A 12093-nucleotide genomic window follows, 5' to 3' on the forward strand; every position below is an offset into this window, starting at 1 on the left:
TGTTTACAAGAAATTTGGGGTTCATGATACTCAATGTTTCCTGATTATGCTGAGTCATAAGTTTATTTTCAGTCTTTTTTGTTGATTTTTATGCATTTTTTTTCTTTTGGCAATATGAGGAAACATTCAGATTTCTGCACCTGCCATTATTCTAGAATAACCCAGGAAGCCAGACTGTGCTATACATCTTTCTATATATTAAATAAATGTACTTGTGGTGAAAGACGCAATTTTTATCTTCTTCATTGTGAGCCCTGTCTTTCTACACTGCATTTCTCTCATGCAATCTTCTCAAATTCTATTTTTCTCTCTACTCAGGATCCATTCTCAAAAAACACATAAGGCACTTAAAAATGTTTACAATTAGTGTGCTTTTTCTTCTATGGCTAGTCCATTATCATTTAATCCTTTTCATTTTAATTATAGAAGTAAAGTCAATGTCCTAAGTTAAAATAATTTCCTGGGTCAGCAAGTAAATGAAGAAAGTATAATTTGGGGCTTGTGATGCTTCCCAGAACTCCTGCATCCCATTAAGTCCCAACTTACAACTCGCAGCAAAGATTGAAACAAACCATTTCAGGGGCTTGGAGAGGAGATTGTTGTCTCATCTTCCTGACCCCACTCCCCAAACAACTTATTAACTCAGGGTTATCAAAGTCCTTGGGATTCATTTGCCTACACCATGGCTGCTGAAGGAATCTTTCATGAAATCTCCTGAAATTGGAGAGAACATTTCTAGATGCAAAAGAATCACAGAATTCTTTGAGAAACAGATGTAGCAGCTCTTTCTCTCTGCCTCTAATATTGATTCTTTCTCTGATGTCTCTCTGTTATGGGTGCCCACCGGTCGTCTTACAGGCTCACTGTTAACCTTTCCCAGTGAGTCTGGCTTACGTCTCTGAAATCTTTCCCTGTGTTCATTATGTTCTGTCTGTCATCTGTGGCCAGTAGAGAAGTGATTGAATGAACACTCCAAGTGAACCACACACCCCCCACCCACCCAGTCCTGTGTACATCTGGGTCAGCTTGGCCACCGACTCACGGTGTGTAGCATGGGGGGCCCAGAGGTAACTGTGGGCATGGTGGGGGTGAGGACAGACAGGGGCAGGTCAATCCAGGAAAAAGAACCTCATGGGAGCCTGACAGAGGGCACAAGAGGAAATAAACTGAGTGGCCTGGGGATTTTCACTGCTAGGAATCGCTTTATTAACACGATTTGGAGGTATGTTGTAACTACTTTTAATAATTTACAAAAACCAACCATTGACAAAATGTCATTTTTAGATGGAAAAATAAAACAGTAACAACACAAACTAAGCATTTATTCAAATTATTTTTGTATGTATGTTTACATTCGATGCATAATTATCATAATTATAGTTATATTTGTGAAATCCATATTTAAGAAAATTCACTCTCTGCTTAATTAACATTCTGCACAAAAACCATTAAAAATCTCTGCCATGTGTATCAGCATGGCTCTTTCGTAAATTGTGTTGAATTCAATAATAAATACAGTTGCTTGTTTTTAGACTTTATAGTTTTTATTTAGTCTCTACGTAAGAAGTAAAATAAGTAAATCTCTTCCAACTGATAATGTCATGTCTTACATGCTTTTATGATGTTTTTCCCAGTAAATATTTCAAACATATATCATCATGGAATCACTAATTAATTTGTTGAGATGCACAGATTTTTTTTTTTAAATGTAAGTGCATTTTTTTTTTTTTTTTTACCTAGAACTTTAGAAAATATGTGGTCAGGAAAAAAAAAATTGAGGCTGGTCTTACACAGACCTCCATCTTTATATAACTCACTACTTGACCAATCGTCTTTGAATCACCTTTCTTTTTCTTTCTTCTTAAATCTTATTCTTTAAGTTCTGGGTTATTTTGCCAGGGTTTTGTGTGTGTTTCTGTGTTTTGTTTTTTTCATATGGGGAAAGGATTTAACTTTAGCTTTATATAGACATGGAAATCTGTTGACAGTAAAGTGACCCCCGTGGCTCACTGGGCTTTGTGGCTGTAGAGGACCGCCAAAAACTATCATTTAAACAACTTTCCTGACATTCTAAATTGTCATGAGCAGGTCAAACAACTAAATAGAAAATAATACTATAACTTTCATTGCAATTTGATTATTAGGAGTCCACTTTGATAGATATTTGCATTGTCTAATAATAAGAACAAACAATTATTAAAGTTGTTTTCTTTTTCAGTATTGGAGAGTGAGTTACATTTGACAAATGTATATTTTAAACCTCAAATCAATTTTATGAGGTAGTTACTGTTACACTTAGGTTTACAAGAGTTAAGTAACTTCCCCCAAGACAAATAACAAGCAAGTGGGAAAAAGTATGTGAGCCTGACCAGCCTGGCTCTGTTGTTCACACTCTTAACTCCTATTCCAGAAGTCACAAACCACCATCCAAAGACACTTTAGAGTCACGGAAGACTCCTTTGAAAGATCTATGAGAATAAATCTATTTTCCTAACAATACTAAGATGATGCTTGTCTTTTCCACGTGCGTGAAATTGAGTTTTTTGGAAGCCACTTGACAGGTGATATCACAGTATGGCATGTGCAAGCAGATATGAGAATCCAGCTCTCTCTATTAACTCAAATATTAAAGGGATTTGATCATTGCAACACAATGTTACCTTTCTTATTTTTTTTGCAAAATATATTTATTAAATGTGTTAGTTATTTTCTGTAGTGGGTTTACTTTTATGATATAAATTAATATGCAAATATTTTAAACATTTCTCAGCTTTAATTTCTAATTTCATTAATAACAATAGTGCACATGTATAAAAAAAATTTAATTGAGTTCCTAAACAATTTTTGAGTTCACATAGGACATCATACCAGTTTGAATACCACTGTTCTAATCTACACCACTATTTTAGCCCTTGTGATTATACTTCGCAACATATAATAGAATTATATCCTTTATATGAAATTTTATAATGTTACTTAGTTTCATTGCTCTATTATTTTTATTTTTATTTATTTATTTTGTTGGAGACAGTCTCATTCTGTCACCCTAGTAGAGTACTATGGCGTCATAGCTCACAGCAATCTCAATCTCTTGGATTCAAGAGATCCTCTTCCCTCAGCCCCCGATAGCTGGGACTACAGGTGCTTACCACCACTCCTGGCTATCTTTTTGGAAATGGGGTCTCACTCTTGCTAGGCTGGTCTTGAACTCTGGAGCTCAGATGATCCACCTGCTTCAGCTTCCCAAAGTGCTAGGGTTACAGGTGTGAGCCACTGTGTTCTATTATTTTTAATTAATTGTTTTCTGTGTAAAGGTTCTATCCTCCAATTCCAACAAGTGATTATTTTGACCTATGGATTTTTTTTGTTTTTTGTTTCCTTTTATTAAGTTTCAGGACTTGTAGTAAAACCAGCTAGCGCCATAAACGTGTTCTTTCTTAGCCTTTATTTCATCCAAACGCTCATGTCAACTACTACTGGCAACTTAATATTCTTGATGTTCTCCACAATTTATAGGCAGTTTAGTATGAAGCTACAGTAGAGGACCCAATGACTGGGGCAATGATTCAACAGAAAAGTGGGTTCTTGGTAATTATGGGAAAGAAATAAAACAGATTCAGTTATCCTTTTTAACTTGACGTTCCTTCCCATTAACACACTCCTAATTAATGGTCCCCATCCTAAAAGGACAAGGTCAGATGGAACATAGTGTGCAAAGGTGAAGAAGTATTTTTAAGTTAGTCTGTGCAGAGACAGTATGAACACAGAGACAGGGGGATGACAGAAAACCTTTCTAAACCAGCTGTACAGAGCCAGGACAGATCCTGGAGAAAGTCTATCAGATCAAGTTCTCCAACTGTATTAGAGACTCTACTGGCCATTATTGAAACTGATTTAAGTCATGCCAGATGACAGTTCAATCCCCAAATAAAGGATTTATGAAGTTCATTGTGTGTGATACTAAATGTCTGCATCTTTCTCAAAGGATAATTTCAAAGTATTAAAAATACTCTCCACAGAACCAATAAAAGAGATCTACTTACACTTGACCTCAGCTGGATGCCACCATATGTTTATTGAAACTGCTAATGAGGGAAAAGTTAAGCACTGGCTCGGTATTAGCTGAATACTTAGCTCAGCTCAGCACTGACATTTACCATACTCCTTTCCTTATTTTAAGATTACAAAAAGATGCAAACATTAAACATTCTTCACTAAGACAGCTAATGGTTCATTGAGTTGCACTGATTTATAATAAAGATAAGTGGAACATAAGCTTAATTTTCAATCATCTTACTATAATGTGCTAAAATGATTAATATTATTTGATAGATAGAAAAAGGCATTATGTTATATCCTGCAGCAGAAGGAAAGAACCAGGTCTAAAAGATGCAGTATCTATATCTAAAATCTTTTATGAGCAATGGATCTTTGCAGACTTCATGTTAGTTGTTACCTGGGCATAAAAAGGACAAATATTTTAATAATACTAAAGTTATTCAATAATTGAACTTGAATTTTATTTGAGTTTATGTACAGAATAAATAAATTCTATACAGATAAAAATGCTGGCCTGTTGTTGAAGGCACACACTGCATTTAATTCAGTTTTAGAGTCCACCTTGGCCAGATGAGAACGGAAGTATAGCTGGCCCTCAGTCCTGCATAGGGTAGCTGCCAGAGTACTAGCCTGAGTATGTAGGCATATCCTTCTCCTCCTCCTCTTCCCCTCCTTTCTCCCTCTCCCTCTCTTCTCTTTTCTTTTCCTTTACTACATTCCTCTGACCTTGTAAAGCACGTTGGAGCTAGAATAAGAACAATGTCATGTATGACCATGCAGAGTACTGACAATATGAATTGTAATACATCTATTCATACTTCTTCTTTCATGAATGTTTCACAGCACCTGAAAAAATAACTTTATTTTCCTTAATTAGCCTTCTTCTAGATCAGTTCATAATAGACATCAGTACATAAATGTGCAAGAGATTAATTTGATATCAAAGAAGATGGAAAAATATCAAGTTGATGTGACATAGGAAAGATAAGAATATGTCTTTGCAAACATTACTTTAGCACATAGTATGATGCACATTATTTCATACACTAGACAAGCTCTTCCCTTACAGATCTGCATGAATGGTTCACATGTGAGCGTGCAAAGGCAGTCATGAAAAGGGGTTGGCCCAGGAACTGCTAAGCAAGAAGTCCACTTGGAGAGTTGCAGGATTTCATTCAGTGCTCTGGCTGTAGGAAAACAACTTACATATCCTGAAATAAAACTCATCCTTATCAAGGACTGTTACTTTCGATCAATTGTTCAGGTTAAAATCTGGAAGGAAAAACCAAAATCATAGAATTAAGCTGACACAATTTTGAATTTTACTGATAAAATATGCCTGGAAATGTGTGTGACAAAAAAATGTGCCCTACACAACCATCCATGCTGTGCCTTACTCAGAAACATGAAGCAGTGCAGGTGCAGGGCACTGGGAAACTCGATGGGACTCAAGAGCAACATGCTCGTTGACGTTGCAGTCATGAAACACAAGCGTTTGCTGTGGTGTGTGCACTCAGACACACCCATGCGCATTTTTGCAATATACAAAATGGAATTTTACCAATGGAATTTGAGAGAGCAATCAAATACACAATTCAAAATTGAGGCTGTTTCACATGAAAGTGGGCACAGCGAACACTGAAACTGGATGACTAAAACTTCCCACTCAATCGATGTTATGAATATGAGTACAAAAATGATTACAAGAAGTTTCTGTTTGAGTCTCTTGCCCACAAAGAAATGGAGTTGTTTGTTCTGTTCTTACTGATTAGTTTGAGTTCTCTGTGGATTCTAGTTATCAGACCTTTGTTGGAAGCATAACCTGCAAAAATCTTCCCCCATTTTGAAGGCTGTCTGTTTCCTTTACTTGCAGTGCCCTTAGCTGTGCAGAAGCTTTTTAGCTTGATCTTATCCCAGTAATATATTTTTGGTGTTGGTTCAATTGCCAGAGGGTCCCCCTCATAAAATTTTTTCCCAGGCCAATATCTTCAAGCATTTTCCCTGCACTCTCTTATAGCATTTTTATAGTTTCATGTCTTAAATTTAAATCTTTTATCCAGTGAGAATCAATTTTTGTTAGTAGTAAAAGATGAGGGTCCAGTTTCAGTCTTCTACAGGTTGCCAGCCAGTTCTCCCAGCACCATTTGTTAAATAGAGAGTCTTTTCCCCGCTGCATATTTTTGTTAGGATTATCAAAACTCAAATGGTCAAACACATGAAAGAAATGCTCATCATCTTTAATCATCAGAGAAATGCAAATTAAAACCACTTGACATATCCCCTAACTCTAGTAAGTTGAGCCCACATCACAAAAACAAAATCCCCAAACTGCAGATGTTGGCATGGATGTGAAAAAAAGGGAACACTTCTGCATTGCTCATGGGATTACAAGCTAATATAGCTTTTTTAGAAAGAAGCATGGAGAATTCTCAAGGAATTAAAAGTTGACCTATTATTTGATCCTGCAATTCTATTACTAGATATCTACCCAGACGAGCAAAAATCATTTTACAACAAAGACATTTGCACCAGAATGTTTATTGCAGCTCAATTCATAATTGCCAATTCGTGGAAGCACCCCAAATGCTTATCAACCCATGAATGGATTAACAAATTTTGGCAAGTGTGTACCAAGTAATATTATTCAGCCATAAAAAATATGGACACTTTCCATCACTTACGTTTACCTGGATGGTGTTGGGACATATTCTTCTTAGTAAGGTATCTCAAGAATGGAGGGGGGGGGGAAGTATCCAGTGTACTCAATACTATGATGAATCCAATATATTATCACTTGCAGATTCATATGAACAATCAATATAGTCTAGAAGAAGAGGATGGCGGAGGCTGAGTGGAGGAAGAAGGGATAGCATTTGGTGGGGTCTCACCTAATGTGCACAATGCAAGTGTACATTTCTTTTTTTTTTTTTTGAGGAATAAAGAAAAGACCTTGATATTCCGCTCTTTTGAGTTACAATTGGGGCAATTGGGAGTAGGGGAAAGATTTGGAGTGGGAGGGAGAATCAGAAGGAGCTCAACGGCTGGAAGTCTAGTCCATTTAGTTTTTGTACTGGAAGGGCTCATCGCCAGTTTCATTGAGAAGACACGTGCGGATGAGGGATTCTGTCACTGAGTTGGGATTGCAGTTGGCAGAGGGATGACGGTCTTCAAAGTAGCCCTTCTTCTTCTGGCCAACAGTCCGGGGAATGCAGATGCTGGCACTACGGTTGGCTACACCAGCAGAAAAGTCGTTGATGTTGGAGGTTTAGTGGAATCCAGTTAGGTGCCGGACATTGTCCAGGCCCCCTTGGGATCGTAGGTGTGAATGTGGTACTGGTGCTGCTTGCTTAGTTTCTTGATGGCCTCCTCAATGTACTTCAGACCATTCTCCTCCCGCGTGGCCTTGGTGCTGAAGGTGGTATGGTGGCCTGCCCCGTTCCAGTTCCTAGCAATGGGCTTGGGATCAAAGGTTACTATTACTCCAAAGTCTTCACACACTCGATGCAAGATGAAACGAGCCACCCAGAGATGATCTCCCATGCCGATTCCTTCACAGGGTCTGATTTGGAATTCCCACTGGACAGGCATGATCTTGGCATTAGTCCTGGCAATCTTGACTCTAGCATACAAGCTGGCTCAGTAGTGAGCCTCCACAATATCCTGCCATAGGCTCTGTCTGCTCCCACACCACAGAAAGAAGGACCCTGGGGTCCAGGGAAGTCGATGGAGGGCCAATCGTAGGGGTGCCCATCTGTCCCCATCAGAGCGTATTCCTGCTCCATTCCAAACCAGGGGTGCTGGGTGCTCACCATGCCAATTGTCCGCTTACAGGGGTGCCTCAAATTGGTCTCTGCAGGCTTTCGATTATACTTGAAAACTTCACAGAACCCCAGCTTGCTGGGGTCCTTGCGGAAGGGGTCCCGGAACACGGCATCAGGCACGAGATACACATCACTGTTGGAGCCTTCAGACTGTAAAGTACTAGAGCCAACAAGATGTCACTCAGGTGACTCCTCTGCACACTTGGGCTCGCAGTCCAGGGTGTGGGTCTTACAGCGTAGACCTTCTCTGGTACCATCGATCCCGATAACCATGGCTTGGACTTTCTCCCCCTGAGGCGGGGACATATACACCTGCGTGATATGAAAAAAATCGGACCCTGTGAAGGAATCGGCATGGGAGATCATCTCTGGGTGGCTCGTTTCATCTTGCATTGAATGTGTGAAGACTTTGGAGTAATAGTAACCTTTGTGTAAGTGGGAACTTGCTGAGGTGGCCATGATGGAAGATGCCCTGGGCGGTGAGCAGGCGGGCGGGTGGGCGGCCATGAAGAGAGGAGAGGAGGCCCATGTGCCCCTCAAAGGCCCCACTCTTCCCTCATCCTCGACTCTCTATTCTTTTTTTTTTTAACCTTTTTTTTGGTCAATATAATTTAAGTGTGCTGCAGAGGTTTAACTACAGGTTCAAGTGTGTCAGGAGATAAAGAAGGTTGAAAAACACTGACTTAGAGCAATGATAAGCCAAACTGTCACCTGGGGAGAGAGTCCAGCATTTATCCTGCCTTTCCTCGGTGACCTGAGGGAATGGCACCAAGAGGTAGAAGAGGGATATATTTCTTTATGTCATAAGAATATTCCAATGACTAAATGAAAAGGAAATGACGGAATTAGAATATCGCCATTTTAATGGATTTAGATCTGGTGCATTGACAGCTGCTCACATCACAGAAAGAACGATCTTCCAACCCTCTTGGTCTCCGGATGAAAGAACTCCACGCCACCTGCGGCATTGCCAAAGGGATCTCACCCGAGTCAGATTCAGCCTCTGGGTCCAGGTCCCAATTTGCAAGAAATGTAGAGGAAACGGCTGAATTATACCAAAAATATCAATCAGCAAAACCAGACTGTGAGCCACTGACGGTCAAACACCCCAGGGTTTTCAACAGATAAATGATAGTGAAAAGAGTGGGATGGAGGGACCCTCAGCCTCCCAAGTAGCTGGGACTACAGGCGCCCACCTCGCAGTCAGCTAGTTTTTCTATTTTTAGTAGAGACAGCGCAAGTGTACATTTCAAAACAACTAAGAGTAGATTATAAAAGTCTTACCACAAAAAATAAGTGAGGTGATGGTTATGTTAATCAGTGTGATTTAAGCATTCCCGTCAATGTGTAAAGATGTTATTTAACAAAAATTAAATCCAAATTATGATGACAAGTGTAAAGTATGTCTGTGAAAACATGTAAAATATTTCTCTGTAGTCCCTAAGGTACCTAACTTCCCTGGTGAGGACTGGGTGTCTGTGTTTCCATCGCCCCTGGGTGCTCTGTCCTGTGTGGTCTGTTTCCTCCACTGGGCATTTGTGTTTGGCTGTAGGCTGGATGCACTGTGAGGCATTCGGCAACATTGCTCTGCTCACTTGCTTGGCCCTCACCCAGGTAGGTCCCAAATTTACACGAGGATTCAGACTTACAGAAGCTTTTATACATTTTCAAGTGAAGGACAATTTTCCTTGCTGCCAATGCTGAGCTGGGCCTTTTGCTGAGTTTTGGATATGGTACCTTCAAGCAAACACTGGATTTTTTCCCCAAGTTCATACACCTCATTAATGTTAATTCAAAAGCTGAGCATAAACGAGGATTATCAGAGACCTTATGAGAGTCACAGCCTTCTGAGTTCTCTTACCGCTACAGCTTTCTGCTTTCATTCCCTTGTTTTGGCATGTACTGATTTCTTTTCCTCTTTTTAGCTTAGACATGCATTTAAAAATAAAATTTTTACCAAGTTTTAGTTTTACAGAATGAATACGTTCTTGAGATTTAATTTACAGGATAGTGACGACAGTTTATAATAAATACTGTATTACATGCTTGATATTTTCTAGAAAAGATCATAATATTCTTATCATGCACAAAAATATGGTGACTGTATGGGGTAAGGGATATGGTAATTAATTTGATTATGATAACCATTTAACAATATAGGTTGGACATTTTAAATAAATAGAACTTTTATTTGCCAATTTTCCCTCTATAAAGCTGGAAAGAAATTTAAAAATACAGTTTTAATGTTTTAGATGGAATTAAAATTGCTTCACAATGAATTCATTTTACTTTATTGGTATTATGTCTCCTAAATATTTAAACTGCCTTCTTTTTAAGAATGTACGACAAAATGTTAGCTTTGGTATGTCTGGTTCTTTTTACATTATTTTCTCACTTGCACCATATGAATGTTTTATAAACAAAGGTGACTGGGCTATAGACGATACGTATGGACTAAAGGAAAGCCAATAGTCTGTGATGCAGAGATGATCAGTCAATCTTATTCCTCCTTCGGAAACTTAAAATAAGAAACACAGAAAGAGTTAAGCAATAATTATAAGAAGGTACAGTCATTACTGCTGTTCAGACTGGAGAGTCTTCTCTGGGAGAGTGAACCCGAAACTGGTTAAAAAAGCTAATTGGTAGCAAGAATACTCAGGTGTGCAAAGCCTAAGCCAAGGTCCAGATTCAGGACATTTGAGTCACGAGATTATATCTTCTCTACAGAGTCACTTTCCAAACTCACTTGTAATAAGGCCCTATCCTACTAAAACCAACAACCAATATTTACTGAAAGTAAGGTGTATGTCAGGTAGAATTCTAAATGTTTCACAAGGATTAACTCATTTCGTCTTTCCGACCACTTGAAGAGGTACATACAACTATCGTTGCCACTGTAAATATGGGAAAACTGAAGGACAGAATAGTTAAATAACTTCTTCTCAAGGGCATAGAGTTAGCGGATGGCACCCCCTTGCACCTCTCTTGCGAGCCTGTCTTCTGAACCTGTGTTATCATGTACTGACATCAGTATTGCTCTCCCTGGGTTTTCTTTTTAAAGAGATGCCCTTATTGTTTTGTGTGTATCTTACAGTAAACATTCCTTAGCTTGTGCTGGTTTAAGCGTGCTTTGGTTTCTCGGAAACAACATCTACCTTGACGTATTCCTACGTGTTTCCATAACAACCAAACCTTTCCAGGCAGAGTGTTTATTATACATATTCCACTGTCACTTTGCCCTTCTGCACTCCCAGATCTCTGAGGCACCAAGGCCCTGTGTGGGTCAGCACTCTGCACACCATCTAAGTGCCTAATAAAATGTTTGTTTGGCACAGAAGATGCCTTTGTAAAAACAGGTGAAAGAAATTAAAATGAATGAATCCTGCTGACACATTGCAGATCATGTGGAAGAGAAAGAGAAGAAAATAAATATATTTTTCAATAAGTATTCTTTATGTGCCAACCTCTATTTCACATGCTTTATGAATGATTTGATTCAGCCAATTTTTATTGAGCACCTACCATAAACCAGGCATCTTTGCAGCTCTAATTGCAAAATGAAATTTTAATTTAATTTAATACAACTCTAATCGTGAAAGTTATAACCCTGAGCAAGACATAGGCCTCTCTCTCCTCCACTGAGCTCAGACCCTTGCAGTGCGGGGACAGATAATTAAAGGAAGCATTACAGTAAATCATGCTAACTGTCTGAGAAGCAGAGTTTGGGTTACTGAGGAGGACATAAAAGTAATCCTCAGGGCCAAGGGAGGAGTTACCCAAGGAAGAGAATTTTAGTTTGTAGTTTAAAATATAAGTAGGTTTTAGCTGGTAGAAGAGGGAAGAAAACTGCTGAAGGTAAGAAACAGTGTTGGCAAAATTCCCAAGACTGGTAAGTTCACAGAAACAGGTATAAGTATAATGGATATATCCTTTTGCACGGATAATCAGGATCTACCCAGCATCCCTACAATTTCCATACCACACCTGTAATGTCAGCCTCTTTGATCGCAGAACCCAGCAGAAAGTTGAATCCTAGGAGAAGCTATTGTGTCCAGAACATTCTTCCCACAATGCGAATTACCCAGTCCCCAAATCAGACCCTGCTCAGAGATACTTTCACAAAGATTCTGTGAGCATTAAAATTGCATCTGAAACTCTCCCTCTCATCTTTCCCTTCTCCATCTCCCACTACAATCTCTCCCATCTATCCATC

General features: G+C 39.0%; 1 pseudogene; it reads right to left on the reverse strand.

Moving 5' to 3' along the window:
• Positions 1-6998: 6998 nt before the first annotated feature.
• On the reverse strand, positions 6999-8339 carry LOC128588101 (glutamine synthetase-like; annotated as a pseudogene).
• Between the last annotated feature and the right edge of the window lie 3754 nt (positions 8340-12093).

This window comes from Nycticebus coucang, chromosome 6 (genome assembly GCF_027406575.1).
Source record: "Nycticebus coucang isolate mNycCou1 chromosome 6, mNycCou1.pri, whole genome shotgun sequence".
Classification (NCBI taxonomy): Eukaryota; Metazoa; Chordata; class Mammalia; order Primates; family Lorisidae; genus Nycticebus; species Nycticebus coucang.